This window comes from Leopardus geoffroyi, chromosome D1, assembly GCF_018350155.1.
Source record: "Leopardus geoffroyi isolate Oge1 chromosome D1, O.geoffroyi_Oge1_pat1.0, whole genome shotgun sequence".
NCBI lineage: Eukaryota > Metazoa > Chordata > Mammalia > Carnivora > Felidae > Leopardus > Leopardus geoffroyi.
The window spans coordinates 65,800,235-65,806,654 of record NC_059329.1 but is presented as its reverse complement, the minus strand read 5'-3'; the positions used below and the strand labels follow the sequence as shown (position 1 = coordinate 65,806,654).

The 6,420-nt window shown below is 47.1% G+C and overlaps 1 protein-coding gene across 11 annotated transcripts in view; it reads left to right on the top strand.

The window, feature by feature from the left end:
* The window catches only part of DENND2B (DENN domain containing 2B), a 178,809-nt gene that overhangs the window by 69,172 nt on the left and 103,217 nt on the right, over positions 1-6,420 (top strand). For 8 of the 11 annotated variants that reach the window (XM_045484420.1, XM_045484419.1, XM_045484415.1 and 5 more), the window contains one exon: positions 1,918-2,006. The gene's annotated coding sequence lies outside the window, so the exon portion shown is untranslated. Of the gene's footprint in view, positions 1-1,917; positions 2,007-2,285; positions 2,787-5,980; positions 6,085-6,420 lie in introns of those variants that run through there. The other 3 variants (XM_045484416.1, XM_045484414.1, XM_045484423.1) reach the window with 3 other exon arrangements.

Below are 6,420 nucleotides of genomic sequence, written 5' to 3'. Positions count from 1 at the left end.
TTCATTCAGTCTTTCTTTGAAGACGTGGGGAACTAGGGCCTTTGAGGGATTCCCGAGCTGGTGTTTGGGTCAGGTCAGGCTTCTGTAGTGGGAAATTGGACCTGACCGTTTTGAAGCTCTGATTGCTTCACTAAAGCAATAGTGCCCACCACTTAGGATTTATTTCCTGTTGGATTTTCTAACACTTTCCCTACCTTAGCTTCTGACATATATTTACTTTTTAAACTCAAGTCAATTAAAATCTTATTTTGATAATTTTGTGATATATCAGAGGTCAATAAAAGTCAAAAGGATTCTATAAAGGATCGCTGCATTGAAGATTCCATCAGGACCTCACTGGCAGTGTTTTAGGAAAGCAGCATTGAAAAATCTCTTACTTGGGGCACCTGGGTGGCTCAGTTGGTTAAGCATCTGACTTTGGCTCAGGTCATGATCTTGTTGTTCATGAGTTTGAGCCCCACATCAGGCTCTGTGCTGACAGCTTAGAGCCTGGAGCCTACTTCAGATTCTGTGTCTTCCTCTCTCTCTGCCCCTCCCCCGCTTGTGCTCTGTCTCTCTCTTTCTCTCTTTCAAAAAATAAACCAACATTAAATTAAAAAAAAAGAAAGAAAAAGAAAAATCTCTTCTTTGAGCCTCCGTGTTCTCCTCTTGGAGAGATAACAGAGGCCCTGGGTTTTGTTTGTCTGTATGTGGTGAAAACAGTAGAGATGAATGAAGTTCTTAGCTCAGTGCCTGACTTAAGGAGAATGCTTTTAGATAGTCATCTCTTTTATGCCCATCCCAGCCCTATCAGTTGCCCATGGGACAGGTTTCATAGGTAGAAACTGGGAGGGTAGGTGACTTGCCCAAGGTCACATGGCTAGTTAATGGTGGAACCAGATACTGCCAAGGTCTTCTGACCCCCTGCTCCACCTGGTTTCCCTGCAGCCTCTCTGCTTACTACACAAAAGAGAGTTGAAAAGCTTCTGTACTCTTTCTAGATCTGTTATTTTCTGGTTCTGTGACCTGGGGCAAGTCATTTGACCTCTCTTTCAGATTTTCATCTCAATCTGTTAAATTAGATTTAATAATCTGTGATAATAGCAGTCCTAACTTTCAGGTCAGTTGTGTTGAACAGATGAGTCAAGATTTCTAAGAGTACTTCGAAAAAGTGTAAGGTAAATTATAGCTACAGGGCAAGACTTTTCCCTCTAATCTGTGTATCATTACCTTCTACAGCTCATAGATGCTATCATACAGTCTTCAGGCCAACAGGATGGTAGTCAGGTCTAATTCACAATGACTCAGAAAGATTCTCTGCCTTCCTCCTTGTATCTCAATACTGGCTATCAAAAAAGTTGTTAGTTTTTAAGATCAGATGGTAGTGTGCTTTAGTGGAAGGACACTGGACTAAAGGACAATGGACTGGCCTCTACTAGTTCTTTGATGGCCTAACTCACTAGCTGTGTAACTGTGGACTGAACATTTGATCTCTCTGAGCCTCAGTTTTCCCATGTATAAAATGGTAATAATATTGCTCAGTGTATTTCAGAAGGTTTGAGGGTCAGACAAAATAGTGCATATAATAGAAGGTCATGGGGCGCCTGTGTGGCTCAGTTGGTTGAGCATCCAACTGAGCTTGATCTCAGCTCGGGTCATGATCCCAGGGTTGCGGGATTACAAAGAAGAAATATACATGGGGGGATTGAATTGAGAGGGCCTGCTGTGTCCTGGGCACTGTGCTGGCTCTTGGACAAAAATGATAGTATCCCTGGCTGTGACAGCAGCTCCCAGACATCCAGGGGCTTTAGCTTCAGGTCCTGAGCAGGGCAGAGAGATGAGGTTGTGTTTGTATCTTGTTTGTTGCTTCTGCTATGACTCTGGACTTGTCTGGGACTCTTACTGGTCCTGACCTGGTGTCTTTCCTCTCTGTTGCAGGAAGATGAGAGACTGCTTGGGTATCAGCAATAGTACCATGAATCCCTGCACTGGTTAAAGCCATCGCCACAACCTGGGCAGGCAGCAAGGTAAGTGGAGAGGCCAGTCCAGGCGAGCTCCTGGGATGTGAATACATTTCCGCCTCAAGTGCTGCCCGGAAAATCCCAAGTGCACAAACAAGTCAAGGCAATGCATCTGGGTCCTCCTACCCACACTCCAGGACCCAGAGGAAGGGCTTGCTTCCCCTCCCAAGTGCTCCAGCTAGCTCCCTCCCTGCTGGCCAGGCTTCTTCCAAGTTAAAAAAAAAAAAATGAGACACTAGAGGGGAGGAAAACAAGTCCACTCACTGTCTTTCCCTTCTCCCATCTTAACTGTTCAAGCAAGTTCCCAGGAGCTGCCCAGAGCTCTTGTTTGACTGGAAGGGAGGTAGGAGGAGTGGAATGTGTGCAAAACCCGAGCTGATCAAAAGACAGTGCTGTTTCATGGAAGCCTCCCAGAGCTGAGAGCGGGAGAGAAGGGGGGTGGAGGGGGAGAGAGGAGAGGAGACAGACAGAGAGAAAGAGAGAGAGAGAGAGAGCAAGCACGAGCGCACAAGCGAGAGCAGGAGAGAGAGAGCAAGCCAGAGCACAGAGCACGCTGGCTGGCGAGAACAGGGTCTCCATGACAACTGGCCTGGCCGGCTAGAAGTGCTCTGCTCATTTGGCTGGAAGGAGCGCCACGAAAGGTCAGAGGAAGGAGCTGTGGGAAGCTCGCAGCAGGTATCGGAGCTTAAGCGAGTGGATTTTGGGGCCCCGGGCTCCCTTACAGACTGTGGTGTGAGCCAAACTCTGCCGAGAATGGAGTGGGCAGGAAAGCACCGGGACTTTCAGGTAAGGTCAGCTCCGGCTTGGATTGTTTTTTCTCCTTTCCTGGCCATAGTCTTGGGCTGTTTTCTGGGAGGCAGGGATAAGTCTGTACTCTCTGCTCAGGGTTTGGGGCTCAGGAATGATGTCATGCTCCAACAGTTGGATTCTATTAGCTTAAGGAGGAGGGAAACAGCCAATTTTCTTGACTTTGCAAATCTAGCTGATCTCACTCTTGCTGAACCTGAGGTGTTTAGACTTTTCTGTAGAAATCATCATCTTGTATTTAGCACAAAGGCTTAGGATATTTTACAGAAACAGTTTTTTTATATAGAAAAAGCAAGTTATCATCATTCCAGCATTGTGTTTGGAGTTCCTACGTGGAAACTCCAGTGTCTTTTGAGTGGCTTGGTTTGTTCTAGTGAACACTGTCTGTTTTGTCTCTTGGTGTTGCTATGTCTGACCTGTAGTGAAAAAAGAAAAAGCTCCAATTAACTCAGCTAGGAGCTTGTGGTGAGTTCCCAGTCTCTGGAGCAGTTATTAGGACAGAGGGACCGTCTTAGGGATATCTGAGCTAGGGTCACTCTCTTCGTTTCTCCCTCAGGTAACTTGGAAAGAAGCAAGCTGTCCTCCTTCATTAATAAGGCCCATCACAGGCTTTGCTAAAGGAGGCTGGCAGGTGTGTGTGTGTTTTGGGCTGGGGGTGGGGGCTGTGAAGAGGTTTCCTATACAGATATCTCTGAGTGAGCTCTCAGTGGTGGCTGCTACTAGGTTGCCTGTGGAGACATGAGGCACGAGGTTGTGGTTGTGGAGACACAGTACTGAGGTACTGTGATGGATTCTTCAGGTTAATATTTTAACCAAATCTCAGAGCACGCACTGTCCACACTGTGCATTCCTGTTTTGTTTGTCCTATGCTTTGGTGAAACTTGTTCTGTCCCAGAGGAGTGGTGTGTGCTAAGCTCAGTGTGGCCTAGGAGAGGAGATCCTTCCAGAAAGGCACTTTTTTTTTTTTTTTTTTAAAGTTTATTTATTTTTGGGACAGAGAGAGACAGAGCATGAACGGGGGAGGGGCAGAGAGAGAGGGAGACACAGAATCGGAAACAGGCTCCAGGCTCTGAGCCATCAGCCCAGAGCCCGACGCGGGGCTCGAACTCACGGACCGCGAGATCGTGACCTGGCTGAAGTCGGACGCTTAACCGACTGCGCCACCCAGGCGCCCCCAGAAAGGCACTTTTATAGGTGATGGGGTAGTTAGGTTCTCAGTGATCTTATTTGGAGCATTAATGCAGCAGACACTCCCTGCAGTGGAGACTTATCAGGAGATGTGCTTCCGCTTCAGCCATGTTACATCTCAAACTTACTGCTGGGCCTTAGGGAACATTGTGGATGCCTCTGGTTTCTCTGTGGGTTGAGGGAACAGCTGCTGTCCTGGCTCTTTGGTTTTTCTTCTTGAACTTTTTGAACAGAATGTCTTTTGTATTCTGGCAGACAATGAGGGGGCCTTCTGATTAACTTCGGGTCAGCTTGCCAGTAAAAGCACTGACCATGTCCCCAGTTTGGGCTCCCTGATTGTATACATGTATGCATCAGTATTGTGGCCTGAGGGTCCACAAGGGTGAACTCCGTGGCCCTGGACCTCAGATGGGCCACTGCTATAGTGATGCCTCCTTTTAATACGGTCCCAGTGATCCTCCGCTTAGTTGAAACCTCTGTTTTGTTGGAAGCATATGGCATTGCACTGTTGGTTGGGATTTAAATTTGGGGGTGTGAGGAGGAGGCCTCTCTGAGTCAGTGGGCAGTGCAAATCCAGAATCCCACTTTTCTACTCAAGTGGCTGTGGTTGGGGTTCCTCTAACTTTATCACCCCCACACATGTGAAGAGGGTAAGCAGGTGGTCATTCTTTTGATGTAGCAGAATGAGTACTGGATTTGAGGTGAGGAGACTTAGGTCCATGGTCAGGTTCTGCTACTTGCCATCAAGGTGGCCATGGGCAAGACCATTAACCTATGTGACCTTTAGATTTATTAGCTCTGAGATGAGAGATAATGATATAACTACTTTAACAGGTCTGTTGGGAGGAACAAAAATGAGGTAATTTCCGTGAAAGTGGGGCACCTAGGTGGTGCAGTCAGTTAAGTGTCCGACTCTTGATCTCCACTGAGGTCATGATGTCACAGTTTGTGAGTTTGAGCCCTGCATCAGGCTCTGTGCTGATGGCGTGGAGTTGGCTCAGGATTCTGTCTCTGCTTCTGTCTGCCCCTTCCCAACTTGTACTCTCTCTCTCTCTCTCTTTCTCTCAAAATAAATAAGCTTAAAACAATTTCTATGAAAGTAATTTTAAGCAAGTCAAGTCCTGTATAATGTGAGATGTTGTGAATTAAAGCTTGAATGATGGCCCCATTCTCTTCTGGAAAGGCATTTTTCCTCTCTGGTCTGGTTTCCCAATTTATAAAGTGCCCTATTCTTTTGTGCATTTATAAATAAAAATGAGAAAAAACCTTTAAAAAGTCCTTCGAGATATTAAAGGAAACAAATGATGCTTTCTTTGGGAAATAGAAGAGTGATGTTCACTGCAGGTTTGAGCCTCATAAATGATGCTTCAGAGATGAAGCTTTCTTTGCTTAGGTTACCCGACTCATGTGTTTCGTATAGAAGAGAAGGATTCCAAGAGACCCTTCGCTTTTCCAGTGTCCCACAGCTAACTACCTGGCAGTTATGGTATACATTTCAGTAGCTGGAAGAGAGGCTTCTGATTGTCAGGGCTGGTTCCCTCATTCTGCTAGCTGGGTTCTGGGTCTGAAAGACAGGGTTTAACCGTCAGGCAGAGTTATCACTCTGAAAGGCTCCTTGGGGGCTGGGCAGCTCTTTCAGGAACCTGTATGGCTACAGCTTAGAGGGAAACAAGAAAGAAATGAGGAAGTGGGAATTTCAAGGGCAGAGATTCTTGATATACATTGGGACTATGCCAAGGAACAGAAAAGCAGGGGTGGGGAGACTTCAGGAAAGGGCACCCAGATCTGTTCTCAGGGAGTGTGTAGGGCTCATGGCATGCTAGGTGGGAACACAGGGAGAGACCTGGCCCACCATTTGGCAGCCTCAGCTTTTGTAGCAGGACAGGGCAAGCTTCCATGCCCTGGAGTAGGCTCTGGGAAGAAGCCCCTGGGAAGACCCTGAGGAGACAGAACTGTTATTGTTTAACAACAGAGCCTTTTTTCAGGTGAATCCATCACAGTAGCCTCTCAGGCCCGACAGAGAAGTGGTCCGTAGCTTAGATTGGGGCTGCAGCTGGTCCCCACTCCTGCTCAGTCCAGCTTCCCGGAGGTGAGTCACACGTTGGATGGATCCCTCCATATTCTTTAAGGATTAAAAAGTAACGTTCCTGTTCTCACTCCCTCTCTCCCCCTTCCTCTACTGCCCTTCCTACATACTCTCCCTCTGGGCTCCCTCTCTCTAAAATTAGAATAATCAGTTACCCAAGGAAGTTGAAACTTTGCAATGCCTTAGAGGACAGGCCTAGGGCATCCTGAATTCTGCTGGCTCTACCCTGTCCCTGGAATGGAGGGTGTGGGTTTACAGTATGCAGGGGTGCCTCTGACTCCAGATATCTTGGCAACACTGCTGAGTTATAAGTAAGAGAGGCTGTGCTCCGTGTCTACC